The sequence below is a fragment of the Nicotiana tomentosiformis genome, chromosome 9 (assembly GCF_000390325.3).
Source record: "Nicotiana tomentosiformis chromosome 9, ASM39032v3, whole genome shotgun sequence".
Lineage (NCBI taxonomy): Eukaryota > Viridiplantae > Streptophyta > Magnoliopsida > Solanales > Solanaceae > Nicotiana > Nicotiana tomentosiformis.
The window spans coordinates 31,988,337-32,004,047 of record NC_090820.1 but is presented as its reverse complement, the minus strand read 5'-3'; positions in this window follow the sequence as shown (position 1 = coordinate 32,004,047).

The following is a 15,711-nucleotide window of genomic DNA, read 5'->3' as shown; positions in this document are numbered from 1 at the left end:
TATTTAGCTTCGAATATTTTCGGAAATCGGGCATGTGGGCTCAGGGTTGATTTTGTTGACTTTTCGAGTGGAGTTGGGAATTGTTATAAATTGATTAATTATGAGTATTGGAGTATATTTTAATTGGTTTGAGTTTCCTAACTTGAGATGTGACCGTTGGTTTGGTATTGACCATTACTTATTCCATTTGAGAGGTATCCGATAATTGAGGACTTTGTATTCATTGCTCAGATGTAGACCATATTATTTGCCTATATATGTACTCATTGTTTACGTACCATATTTCATACTTGTCTACTTTATTATATTTGATTTACTGGATCGCTAGTAAGTATCATTGTCGACCCCTCGTCACTACCTCTTCGGGGTTGGCTAGATACTTACTAGGTAGGCGTTGACTTACGTACTCATGCTGCACTTTTACTCTAAATATGCAGGATCTGACAGGTTTATTTGGTGGTCATTTGGGCGTGCAAGCGCAACTGCCGAGGGGAATTTATGGTGAGCTGCATTCCATGCTACGATTCAGAGCACACAGAGTCTGCATCATAATCATTTACTTTATCTTGTCTATCTTGTATTCCAAACAGATGTTGTATTGTCATTGTACTTTCTAGTAAATGCTCATGCACTTGTGATATCGAATTTTGGGGGTTCCTAGTGGATGTTCATTATGGTAGTTCACGTCATTATTATCATTTCACTTTATTATTTATTTATATTCGAAATTTGGTAAAGAAAAGCACATGTTTCTATGAGGGCCAGATTTTATTCTATTTATTTAATGAAATTCCTGATTTTAAAAAATTAAAATGGATAATTATTTAGATGGTTTACCGTTGGCTTGCCTAACAGCTATGTTGGACGCCACCACGGTCTATAGTGAATTTTGGGTTGTGACAGTCGGCTTGCCAACAAGTGGATGTTAGGCGCCATCACGACCCCGAGGTTGGGATTCCGGGTCATGACAAAGCAAACTCAATATGTTTTAACAAAGAAACAACAAGTTGAACACACACATATAAACAAAAGTTTCAAATATTGTTATATCTTAAACTCATAAATTTAACAAAGTAGTGAGTTTAGTGTCTAAGAGTTTTAAACGTTGAACTCATCAAGTTAAAATCTTGAATCCGCTTTGAATATAACGACACGAGAGATGAAAAATTGAGAAGAGCAACAACAATAAACTTAATCACTCAAAAGTTGTAAACTACAGAAAAGGCGTAATATTTTGTACAATTATGATTCTAAATATGTTTATCATACCAAAATAATTATTTTTTATTTTATAATTTATAACAGCATCACCTAAGATAAAGAAGCCTCTGTTGTACTAGTGTATTCAATTTGGATGTCCTGATATATTCAGTTTTATTAATCGCAGATGACGTGGATTTAGTCGCTTGAGTCACAACCTCTATCTATTTTAAACAAAAAAGAAGCATTAAAAAAGAATCAAACACATAGAGAACAAGATTGAAACTAGTGACTTTAGTCATGAGGATTGACATAGATAATCATCAGACTATGCAATGCATTTCATCAATAGTGTCATCTGATATATATTTGAATAGTTAACACGTTATTCCTATGTGTATTTCATATAATATTTTCTGACGAAACGATGTCACATGAAATCGCTTCGACTAACGTGCATCCGCCCCTCTACGCTTCAATATTGAATCGAACTTCAAAAAAGTATTCCAATGAATTTCTATATTGTTGTCCATTGTAAATCTTCTATTTGGAAATTGCTTCTTACATTTTAATATTTTCTCTTAATTATTTTTGTGTGGAGAGAGATTGACTTATGGATGGAAGCCATTAACGGGGTTGGGATTGTCCATAATAATCTTAAAATTAAACTTTTATTGGAGAAGGTAAAAATGGTCGGAGTTACAATTTTTTTACTTTGACAATTTTTCTCAAAATAATGACTCTCCCAGAACTGAACTTGACGAAGTGTATATGTATTTATTTCAAACATATATTTTTTTTTCCCTTTAATGCTTCTTTAATACTTTTTTAAGATTTGTAGCTGAGAAACAATGAAAAGCAAAAATTGAAAAATATCTTGTACCTAAGCTCATCATTTCTTTTTTAAATTGTGCTTCCTTGGGACTTATAGTTGAGAAAAGAAAGCTGATGCTGAGAAACAACACGTAGATAAGAGAAGAAGATCATGATCTACCATTAATAAGTCTAATGGTGTCTTAGCTCATAACTTTTAGATATGATATTGTTTTTGCTTCTTTAATACTTTAATTACTTTAGATGAGAGACATTAAGAAAATGCTACAAAAACATAAAATAGACATGGTTTACTAAGGGTATGCCACTAAAGCACTGAATTGATGTTATGATTATATTTAAATACTAAACATGCATACCGTTAGTCATTTATTTCAATACACTACCTTGATTCTTATTATTAAAACCTTTGAGTAGTTTAATAAAGTTCTAAAATATTAGGCAAAGTTATAGCATTGAAAACTTACAAAATTAAAATAATAACTTAAAAGCTAGAAAAATTAAAATAATAACTTAAAAACTTGAAAAAGAGATTTACTACATTTAAAATGTAATGACCAGACAAGAAAACAATTTAGTTTTTTATTAGTTGAAAACGTCAAAAGCTGAATACAAGGAAATAATGAAGTTTTCAAACATTAATTGTAACTTTTTTACAAAGATGGTAGCTTCTCATGATAAATAATTTTCTATTATAAAAAGTTCAAATATGAATAAAAAAATAAAAAATTTCTAATGATTAACCGTAATTACAGTTTTATTCAACATGTAATGCACTTATATAAGAAAGGTCGATCAACATTTTGTGTTAGAGTTTCATACTTTATATAATACTATATATAAAATACAATTTTTATAATTATCATAAATAAATAATTTGAATTCTTTTAGATTTCGTTGAGTTTGTTTACGAAGGTGACCCCATAAATTTTAACTAGGTAATCCGGAAAAATAGAACATGCGACATAAAGTAATTTATGAACTTCATTCCTTTTATGTCAGAGGAATTTAATCGAATCCCCTGTTAGGGATTATTAGATATGCCCTAGATCCAATGACATATTTTATGATTTGAATATATTTTTGTGAATGTTATTTGATATAAAAATATATGACATTTGATATTCGTTTATCATAGTTATTATTAATTGCTTGATTAATTTAATAAGGTCCTTGATTAAATTTTAAGACTTCTCATTGTAACGACCCGGCCGGTCATTTTGAGTATTTTAGCCTTATTCCCCAATTTACTGCTCAATTTGTGCTTTACAGTTGTTGTGTGACTTGTAGGGGTAATTGGTTCGGGTCCGGTGAGGTTTCAGAATGAATTGAGACACTTAGTCTCAAAGATGAAAGTTTAAGTTGAAAAGGTTGACCGGATGATTGACTTATGGGTAAACGACCCCGAAATAGAGTTTTGATGATTTCAAAAGCTCCGTATGATAATTTTGGACTTAAGAGCGTGTCCAGAAAATTATTTGGAAGTCTGTAGTGGAATTTGGCTTGAAATGGCGCAAGTTAAATTTTTGGGAAGTTTGACCGGGGAGTTGACTTTTTGATATCGGGGTCGGAATTCAGTTCTGAAAATTTTCATAGCTCTGTTATGTCATTTATGACTTGTGTGCAAAATTTGAGGTCAATCGGAATTGATTTGATAGGTTTCGGCATCGAATGTAGAAGTTGGAAATTCTTAAGTTCCTTAAGCTTGAATTTGGGTATGATTCGTGGTTTTAGCGTTGTTTTGTGTAATTTAAGGTTTCAACTAAGTTTGTATGATGTTTTAGGACTTGTTGTTGTATTTGGTTGAGGTCCCGAGGGCCTCGGGTGAGTTTCGAATAGTTAACGGATCAAAATTTGGACTTAAACAGCTGCTCGAATTTTCTGCTGGAAATCGAGGCAGGAAATCGAGGGCAGTGCCTGGACAGAAACTTTAAGTTATAAAACGGGGGCTTCGTCCCATTTTCCATTTTTGAAAAATTGGAGCTTGGGGAGAGGCGATTTTTGAGAGATCTTCAAGGAAAAACATCGGGCTAAGTGATTCTAACTCGGATTTGGCCAATATACACGAATATATCATTGTTTTCATCAATTAATTAGTGTTTTGAGATGGAAATTTGGGAAAAATGAGGAAGAGTTCTTGGCCTAGAATTTTGAGGTTTTGAATGGGATTTTGTTATCGGATTTGAGTAAATTTGGTATGATTAGACTTGTGAGTGAATACTTTCGGTTTTTGTGACTTTTGTCGGATTTCGAGACGTGGGCCTCGGGGCCGGGTTTGAGCCGATTTCGAAATTTTTGCTATAATTTCATATTTTCTTATGGAATTGATTCCTTTAGCCTATATTGATTGTACTGTACTGCTTTTGGCTAGATTCGGGACATTTGAAGACCAATTCACGAGGCAAGGGCATAGCAGAGTAAGAAATTACACGGTTCTGAGGTAAATAACACTTCTAAACTTGGTTCTAAGGGTATAAATTCCTGAATTTCGTATTGTATAAATTATTTGGAGATGACGCACATGCTAGGTGACGGGCGTGTGGGTGTGCATCATGGAAATTGTCAATTAAATTGATTCCTTGGATTTGCATAATTAAATAAATGACATTATACGCATATCCTCCACGTGTTAGATAAATTGAGTTGAGACTCATATTAAAGATCATGTTTAGGCTACACACCGATATTTTGGTACCCACATGGGTCGTATTGTTGTTGAATTATTGATTAAATTATAATTTTTATACTCAGTCACATCTATCACTTGCATATCATATCCCAGTCTCTGTTGTCATTCATAGATACTTCATATTATCATGTCAGGTTGATTCTTCATGTTATTAAGAGCCTGAGAGACTAGAGATTCTGAGTGATAGTTATGTTTATTATTTATGCCTAGATCTGGCTATTATAGCGCTTGGGCTGAAGAAGCCCCTCCGGAGTCTGCACCCCGGAAGATCCATCCCATATATATATATATATATATATATATATATATATATATATATATACACCCTAGGCATGGATCTTACCATAGATATAAATATAGTGAGGGATGGATCTTCCCTGGGCATCCATCTTGCCCGAAGCATTTATATTGAGGGATGGATTTTCTCTGAGCGTGGATCTTGCCCGAAGCATTTATATTAAGGGGTAGATTTTTTCTGGACTTGGATCTTGTCCGAATCATTGATATTTGGGAATGGATCTTTCCATGGGCTGGATTGGCCTTATACAGTACTAGGCGACTAACTGTCTGTTGATGTGTACATATATATGAGGGATGGATCTTCCCTGGGCTGGATTGGCCTTATACAGTACTAGGCGACTAACTGTCTGTTGATGTGTACATATATATGAGGGATGGATCTTCCCTGGGTTGGATTGGCCATATACAGTACTAAGTGATTGAGTATTTTTAGATTGTGAGTACACGAAGTTTTCACTAAGGTGCATCACATACAGTATGTGCATTGGCATATAGATACAGAGATGTAATATTCCTCATATTGTTCAGAATTGATATATTTTTACCTGTGCTGAGTTTAACTGTTGAACTTGAAAGTATGCCTATATTTATGTACTGTTATTTCTATATTGGACTGTACCTGTTAAGCTCGTCACTACTTTTAGCCCATAGGTTAGTCTTGTTGCTTATTGAGTTGATGGTTCTCATACTACACATTGCACCTCGTGTGCAGATCCAGGTGCTCCTGGATATGGCGGCTACTAGATTTCGGAGTTTATTCTATTGGAGACTATCAATGTAGCAGTTTGGCATCCGCAGACCTTGACTCTCTTTCCTTGCGGTTATTGTACTGTTCCATATTTTCAGACGGTGTGTTTATCAGTCAGACGTTATTATTATTTAGATGCTCACATACTCAATGACACCGGATTTTAGGAGTATTTATATCTGTATTTTTGAGTGATTTTTTGATGAATTTAAATATTATGTTTTCAAACTTCAAAGATATGGTGGTTTATTGAGATTGTCGGCTTGCCTAGTATTGAGATAGGCGCCATCACGACAGGTAAGATTTTGGGTCGTGATAAGTTGGTATCAGAGCCTAGATTACATAGGTCTCACGAGACATGAGAAGGTTTAGTTGAGTCTTGAGGATCGGTACGGAGACGTCTGTACTTATCTTTGAGGAGCTGCCGAACCCTTAGGAAATTACACTTTCTTGTATTCTATCGTGCGACATTGATTCAGCTTGAAACATAACTTTTTGAATCCCTTCCACGCATTCGTGTGCGCATATGAGCGCTCGGTATCGTCTGTGCACCGCCGGCTTGTTATTCTATGAATGAGGTTCGAGATGAGTATTCTGTGTTTCGGTTATGGGCCAGTCTGGAGGACTTGAGATCGGGGTTAGACCGCAGCTTAAGCTCGGTAGTTTCGGTTATGAAAACTTGTGCGTTTGGACTTATGCGTTCGATAGTATCCCTATGAGTGGAATTTGTGGCTCGATGAGCGGTTGAATGACTATATGATGAGTATGATGTGAATACGGGATGTGTTCAGATGGGTTGAATGAGACAAATAAAGTTTACTTATGACTCAAGAGTTTGGTATTAGGTACTTGGTTCCAGTTTTGATGTGACGTACGGTCTTGAAATGTGAGTGCGTTGAGGGATCTGTCATGCTGTTTAATTGTAGCGTAAAGTAGATTTTCATGTCGTGTTGATGAGTTCAAACTCAAAAATATTAAGTGATTCCGTAGTAATTGTGGTTGCGAAAGGGTATAGTAAGATGCCAATTTAAGGCTAAACATGTGGGTTATCTCCTGCGGAGTAATCTGCGTATATGTGTTCCTTATAATATTGAGCGAGGGTTTCTTTTCTCCCAGGGGGTATATGTGTTGAGATTTGAGTTTGGATTAGTTGAGAAAGTTGACTTGACCATCATGGGGATGAAGACGAGCTTAGTAGATGATTTGAGGTATTTTATGGTTTGTGTTACCTGAGCTTGTGAAGAATTTTCATGGAATGGACTGCGAGATTATGACAATAGTAGAGTATGGGTATGGTGAGTTATCATATGTTTTGTTATATGGCTTTGAGCCAAGTGGTGGAGTCTGCTATCTATGATTTGATTGCACGATTACGTAAGGTATTGGTTTTGGTCTGAGGCATACTTGTTGATTAGTTATGACTTGCAGAGGTTGAGATCGGGCATGACTCAAGTAAGGAAGTTCCTGGATACGGGTTATATTGCACTTTATGAGTATATGAAAATCATGGGATGAGTGAGTTGTTATTTGTGAAGAATGTAGTGCGCACGGAGTATGAATTTGATTGGTGTTGTTAAGGCAGGGTTACCTCCTTGAGTGTTGTTGTGCTAATGAGGCACGTGTCTTTCAGCCCATTTGGGTGGCGGAATTTAGATTTGAGCAAAGTGGGTGACTCCCGAGAAGATTCTAATGGGTTCGAGAATTAGATATAGCAATCGAGAATTTTTCCGGATTTGTGTATGGATAGAATCTGAGATTTACATTTAATGGTGCCGGGACCTGCGGTAATTTTGTATGAATATAGATTCTACATTTTAGTATAAGAAAGGTAAGAAGAACAATTTTAAATTCACATAAGGTATTTTCAGAGTGAGTGTTATGGTTGTGGTATTTATGGATGTGCTAAAGAAGAATACAATGGCTTATGGGCCTTAGGGCAATGTGGTTTTATGTTAGGATGTATTGTAGTGAACTTTGGGTAAGGATCGTAAAGTTCTGACAGGGAGAAGTGTCAACTTGAGGGTAATTCAGAAGAAACTCGGAGAAAATAGGACGATTGGGTAGTAGCCTGGACCGGTATGATATGATCGGTTCTTTGGGGTACCTATGAAGTGGTGAGGCTCTACGGATGTTTTAGTGGAAATATTCTTGGGTTGGTGACCTACGTGACTTGGTTGAGTTAGAGGAATTCAGTTCTGATAGCTTGGTTATGTGCAAATGGATTTCAAAGTGTTTTTGATGGTTTCTATCATGGTTCGAACCAGATATTTTCTACCGGTGTGGAGGACATGTTGTGTATTGTGATTTCCTCCTGGATGAGAGAAAATGGAAGGTTTCTAACTAACCAGGAATGTACTTTACTGGTGATTCAGAGTTGATAATGAGATTCTCGTGCTTTTCACATGATTGCATGATAGATATGGTGTGTTGTACGGGATTAAAAATTTACATGTATAAGGTGGCAGTTCAGTCTTGGAGGGAAGGTCCCGAATTTTGGACAACATGGTCACTTCCAGATATTTAGATGAAGGTTATAACTTCTCGGTAATTCCTAAGAAGGATGCACATTTCAGAAGACGCATTGTGTTTTGATTTACGGATGTTCATTGGCATTGTGGTACTCACCTAGTTGATAGACTGTTGATATTCAAATCTATTGCTATGTGGCACGGAAGAATTTTGGGAGTATTCCTAGTGGGACGATCGTGCATGAAGGATGTGATAGTCATTCAACTGCTGAGTTGGGACCAGTTACACTGATTCATGTGTTCTATGAATTTGGAGACTGAGAGTTCTCAGAAGCATATTATTTTAGGGTTGTGGCCTGTTTGAGGTGAGTATTTCATTTAAACTCAGTAGAGGCACTAATTGCGTTAATTATTTGTGATAGCTGCGTGCCACGAGTACATACATATGGGAGATCTGACCCATATGCGGGCATCAGGGCAAGTATTCATACTCATAAGAATGCTTAGGTAAAGATATGCCTAGAGTTGACTGTTAAGCGTAAAGTTATAACGTTTCTTGTATTCGTACCTTTGTCGAGAACTATTGGGCTATACTTGAGGTTTCAAAGAGGCTAATTCCTTGAATAACCTTGGTAGTTTCCATTTCTGCGTTAACTTGCTGAATTGAGTTGTGATAGCACACTTTGCACATGCCTACTCTGTGGCGTGTTATTTATACCAGTCCAGAAGCATGCGAATCTTAATTCATTTATCATATACATGTGTACTAATTTGATTGCTCATGTATGATATGCTTGGACTGGAGGCCTATGACCATGCCAGGCGGATTATATTATTGGCACATGAGTTGTCCGCGCGGATCCATATACTGATATTATTGGCATGTGAGTTATCCGTGCGGGTCCAGATATTGATACTATTGCACGTGAGTTGTCCATGCGAGTGATGTTAATGTGAGCTCTAGAAGAGCTGGTTACTATTATTAAATTTGTGTGTCTTGGTTATACTATATATAATGAGCTTATAGCATTGCAGTTGTGGTGGTGCTTGTTGAACTTGCAATACGGTTCTCTACTTTGAGACATCTTCCATTTTGGGTATAAGGTTGCGCAGTTGTGGCTTGAGTTATATTGGTGTGGCATGTTTGTGGGATAGTTGTGTTTAATAATATAAGGTCATTGGTCCTAGAATATGTACTATCGGATTTGATTACGGTATATTTGGGAGGATGACATTGAAAGTCGGCTTAGAAAGTTATTATGGTTCGGGTTGGGGCGAGAGAGCTCCATGACTTGTTTATCTAATAAGTGGTTATGAGATTCCGCGTGTTTCTTTTAATATCAGTAGTGTATGAAGGTTTTAGAACGAGGTTTGGCTTGATATGGTGTTTAATACTAGTACCGGGTTAGTTTGGAGTAGTTACTGTGAACGGGAATGGTGCTGCGAGCATGCGAATTGTGTAGTATGTTACGTGATTATATCTAGGGTTATGGTACAGCTTGATACAACTTGTTCAGACTCATACATTATGTAGATGTGAGATTCGGGTCTTGAAAAGAAATTTTGAATGTTGGAAATTGAATTCCAAGGTTTATGGGCTAAGGTTGAAGTAATGGTCTTCAATTACGTGGCGTTGTCAGGCCTATATGGAATAGGGTGGCGTGGGATCACCCCCGGGTATGTGCGTGGTAAGATGGAATAGTGATGTGATGGCTTGGAAACAACTCTTGGCACGTTCGAGGACAAACGTATATTTAATTGGGGGAGAATGTAACGACCCGACCGGTCGTTTTGTGTATTTTATCCCCGTTCCCCCATTTACTGCTCAATTTGTGCTTTATAGTTGTTATGTGGCTTGCTGGGGTAATTGGTTCGGGTCCGGTGAGATTTCGGAATAAATTGAGACACTTAGTCTCAAAGATAAAAGCTTAAATTGAAAAGGTTGACCGGATGATTAACTTATGTGTAAATGACCGCGGAATAGAATTTTGATGATTCCAACAGCTCTGTATGGTGATTTTGGACTTAGGAGCGTGTCCGGAAAATTATTTGAAAGTCCGTAGTGGAATTTGGCTTGAAATGGCGGAAGTTGAATTTTTGGAAAGTTTGACCGGGGAGTTGACTTTTTGATTTCGGGGTCGTAATCTAGTTCTGAAAATTTTCATAGCTCTCTTATGTCATTTATGACTTGTGTGCAAAATTTGAGGTCAATCGGAATTCATTTGATAGGTTTCGCCATCCAATGTAGAAGTTAAAAATTCTTAAGTTCCTTAAGCTTGAATTGGGGTATGATTCGTGGTTTTAGCGTTGTTTTATGTGATTTGAGGTTTCAACTAAGTTCGTATAATGTTTTAGAACTTGTTGGTGTATTTGGTTGGGGTCCCGAGGGCCTCGTGTGAGTTTCGGATAGTTAACGGATCAAAATTTGGACAAAAAGAGCTGCTGGAATTTTCTGCTGGAAATCGAGGGCAGCGCCTGGACAGAAACTTTAAGTTATAAAACGGGGGCTTCATCCCATTTTCCAATTTTCACAAATTGGAGCTTGGGGAGAGGTGATTTTTGAGAGATTTTCAAGGAAAACTATCGGGGTAAGTGATTGTAACTCGAATTTGGTCAATATACACGAATATATCATTGTTTTCATCATTTAATTAGTGTTTTGAGATGGAAATTTGGGAAAAATGAGGAAGAGTTCTTGGGCTAGAATTTTGAGGTTTTGAATGGAATTTTGTTATCGGATTTGATTAAATTTGGTATGGTTAGACTCGTGAGTGAATGGGCTTTCGGGCTTTGTGACTTTTGTCGAATTTCGAGACGTGGCCTCGGGGGCTGGGTTTGAGCTGATTTCGAATTTTTGGCTATAATTTTGTATTTCCTTGTGGAATTGATTCCTTTAGCCTATATTGATTGTACTGTACTGCTTGTGGCTAGATTCGGTACATTTGGAGACCAATTCATGAGGAAAAGGCATCGCGGAGTAAGAAATTATGATATTTTTGAGGTAAGTAACATTTCTTATCTTGGTTCTGAGGCTACAAATCCCTGAATTTCGTGTTGTATGAATTGTTTGAAGATGACGCACATGCTAGGTGACAGGCGTGTGGGCGTGCATCATGGAAATTGTGACTTAAATTGATTTCGTGGAGTTGCATAATTAAATAAATGACATTATCCGCATATCCTCCACGTGTTAGATAAATTGAGTTGAGACTCATATTAAAGATTATGTTTAGGCTACACATCAATATTTTGGGACCCACATGGGTCGTATTGTTGTTGAAGCATTGATTAAATTACAATTTTTGTACTAGGTCACATCTATCACTTGCATATCATATCTCAGTCTCTGCTGTCATTCATTGATACTTCATATCATCATGCCGGGTTGATTCTTCATGTTATTGTGAGCCCGAGAGACTAGAGATTCTGAGTGATAGTTATGTTTATTATTTATGCCTGGATATGGCTATTATAGCGCTTGGTCTGAAGGAGCCCTTCCGAAGTCTGCACCCCCACAGTGAGCGTAGTTGATATATATATCTGAGATGGATTTTCTCTGGACATGGATCTTGTCATAGATATATATTATTGAGGGATGGATCTTCCCTGGGCATCCATCTTGCCCAAAGCATTTATATTAAGGGATGGATTTTCCCTGGACATGGATCTTGTCCGAAGCATTTATATTAAGGAATGGATTTTTCCTAGACTTGGATCTTGTCCGAATCATTGATATTTGGGGATGGATCTTCCCCTAGGCTGGATTGGCCTTATACAGTACTGGACGATTGATTGTCTGTTGATGTGTACATATATATGAGGGATGGATCTTCCCTGGGATAGATTGGCCATATACAGTACTAAGTGATTGAGTATTTTTAGATTGTGAGTACACGAAGTTTTCACTAAGGTGCATCACATGCAGTATGTGCATTGGCATGTAGATACAGAGATGTAATATTCCTCATATTGTTTCGAATTGATTAATTTTTACCTGTGTTGAGTTTAATTGTTGAACTTGAAAGCATGCCTACATTTCCATACCGTTATTTCTATACTGGATTGTACCTGCTAAGCTCGTCACTACTTTCAGCCCAGAGGTTAGTCTTGTTGCTTATTGAGTTGATGGTACTCATACTATACTCTGCACCTCGTGTGCAGATCCAGGTGCTCCCGGATACGGCGACTGCTTAATTTTGGAGTTTATTCTGTTGGAGACTATCAAGGTAGTAGGTTGGCGTCCGCAGACCTTGACTATCTTTCCTTTCGGTTATTATACTGTTTCATATTTTCAGACAGTGTGTTTATCAGTCAGACGTTATTATTATTTATATGGTCATGTACTCAGTGACACCAGGTTTTGGGAGTGTTTATATCTGTATTCGTGAGTGAGTTTCCACTGAATTTAAATATTATGTTTTCAAACTTCAAAGATATGGTGGTTTATTGAGATTGTCGGCTTTCCTAGTATTGAGATAGGCACCATCATGACAGGTGAGATTTTGGGTCGTGACAGTCATCATGATGGAGATCATGATAATGAGAGTAAAGTCTCTTACAACTTAATCTAAATTTAGTTCTTGATCGTAGGATTATTGATTTGGAGATTAGTAATCCGGTTAGATCAATATTTATGTGATCGTCCTTATGGGATATGGATTAGTTGATCTCATTAACTGAATCACATAAATAGATGATGCATATAGAGATATGATCATTAAATTGATTCATTGAATAATTTCTAATGGATATAATTACCATAAACTGTCAATAGGATATTCTCTTGAAGAATGTGATGTAAGAGTTTCCTTTGACCTGATATCATCATAGTAATTGACAAGTTATTTATTGTTCTTTGATACTAGACACCTATGGCCCAAGGGCGATAGTTGAAAGGATATTGGGTATGATTAAATACTTGTAGAATTAGTGATTGATCAAGATGGAATCTGTCAACTCTTGGTAATGAGTTTAAGCTCCATGTTATCATGAATTATAACCGACCTAATTAAGACTTTGGCCAGGGCGATTGAATGAAAGTAGAAAAGAGTTTCTTAGGTCATTCAATGGTCGATTATTTTTTACATGAACACATAATTGGTCGCCTCTTAGGATTTGACTTTTGAACCATATCCTAGGGTGACTCGGAGCTATAAGGACAGAAGGAATTAATGCATTATTCTTCTATGGGTTCTTGAGAGTAAATTGTATACTTCATGCTATCCGGTCGTTGAAGAGCGTTGCTAGACGCCACCTTTGATTAGTATATTGATGCAATCAATTTACTACCGATTTAGTATTGAACCTATGGGGTCGCATACTAACGAGTGGTCTGATCTTTGCTAAAGGATGAATTACTTTATTATTTGATAATTAAATTAAAGAATTTAATTTAGTCAAATAAATTTAGTTATTATTCCAAATGAAACATTGTTATATTCTTTGCTAGCACAGAGAATATAATTAATATTGTGAATAAATTGAAGTTTTCTATTTGGAATAGAAAATTAAATTATATCTCTTGATTGAAATATATACATGTGTGATATATATTTGGTACTTATAATTAATATTTATTTATATATGAAATATATATATAAAATATTAATAAGGAGACTAATTCAAAGTACACAAAATACCATTTTAATTTTTCCTTGGAATTATTTTTCTAAAGTTCAACTTTGACTTGGAAAGGAATTAAAATACCATTTTAATTCTTCCTTGAAATTATTTTTCTAAAGTTCAACTTTGACTTGAAAAGGAATTACAACACCATTTTAATTCTTCCTTGGAATTATTTTTCTAAAGTTCAACTTTGACTTGAAAAGGTATTAAAACACCATTTTAATTCTTCCTTGAAATTATTTTTCTAAAGTTCAACTTTGACTTAGAAAGAAATTAAAACACCATTTTAATTCTTCCTTTTCCATTCACTTATATATAGAGATATATTTGTGAACTTGAAGAATATATGAAAACCTATAAGGTGTATGTGTTCCCCAAAAAGTCAAGAGAAAATATTATTGCGAGAAAATTATACTTGTTCTTCTACCTTTGAGTTAAGATTTTTGAGAAAATTTCAATACAATATTTTTCGTTCAATTTGTTCGCAATTTTCATTGATCAAAGAGTTGATAGTAAAGATTGATCTCGGTGTGGATACGCATAGAGTCTTCGCATTATCGAAGAAGACTCTGAAACGAGGCTCTCTTCACCAAGTACGTCTTAGATCTGATCTTTGACATGTAAATAAATTTTAAACACGATAAGTTCTGCCTAGGATTGTTATTGTCTTCCGCTGCATGTTTTGAACACCTATATGCAATCCAACAGTGGTATCAAAGTCATGGTTTCTCGTGTCTAAAACTTATTTACAAAATATTTTAAGATTTTATTTGAAGAGTTCAAACCATTATCCTTGTGTCTTGTGCAATAGTCAAATTGTTTGAATGCATATGGGTTGATATTATTTTATTCTGAATAAAATATATATTCATATAAGTTAAACTACTGAGATAGTTCGTAACTTGAATTTGAAATTTCTTACAAGATATGACGGTAATCTATAATAGGTTATTAGATTACATAATTATTTTAATTGTTATTAGTTTATGAGATATAAATTCATAATAATGTTCTAGCATGAATCATTCTATGTAATATATAAAATAAATATGTTAGAAGTATGTTGAATTTCGTTTTATGTCACGTGCTTGTTCGTTATATGATTTTGAATTATTATTACATGTGATGTAAATTAATTTAGGACAAAACATATAAACAACTGGAACAAAATTAATGTTCTATGAAAGATTGGATCATTTTGTTATTAAAGGTTGTTTTAGTAACAATTCCCTCTTACTAAAATTTGAGTTCTTAAATAATAAAATATAACATATTTTATTGTAAAGCTATCCATCAAAATAAATAATTTTATTTATTTCTTGTTTATAAGGAGAGACCTGACAACCAGAAGACTTATAGTTCGAAAATATGTTAAAATTATTTATTGCATTAAATGCATGGATTGAAAGAATTATTTAATTTTACACTAGACGCCTACTACCCGGGGGAGTATAAAATTTACTAAGTTTTTTGCTTTCATGATGATTGAACTCAACTATGCCAATAGAATCGATCTGACTACCAGGGGACTATTTGACATAGAACTATTTAAGGAAATTGTATGGAGATACAATTGGTAAGAGTACCTACCTTTAAAATATATGTGGAAAACGACTTGACTTCCAAGGAGCTCTGTAATGACCTGGCCGGTCGTTTTGAGAGTTATAGCCCCGATCCCCTCTTTACTGCTTTCCCCGTATCTATTTCTGCTTATGTGACTTGCCGGGAGGTTGTTGTTATGGTTTTTGAATAAATTGGGACACGTAGTCCCTAAACGGAAGCTTAAGTCTTGTGATTTTGACCGTGTCGGATATGTGTGAACACGACCCCGGAATGGAGTTTCATCG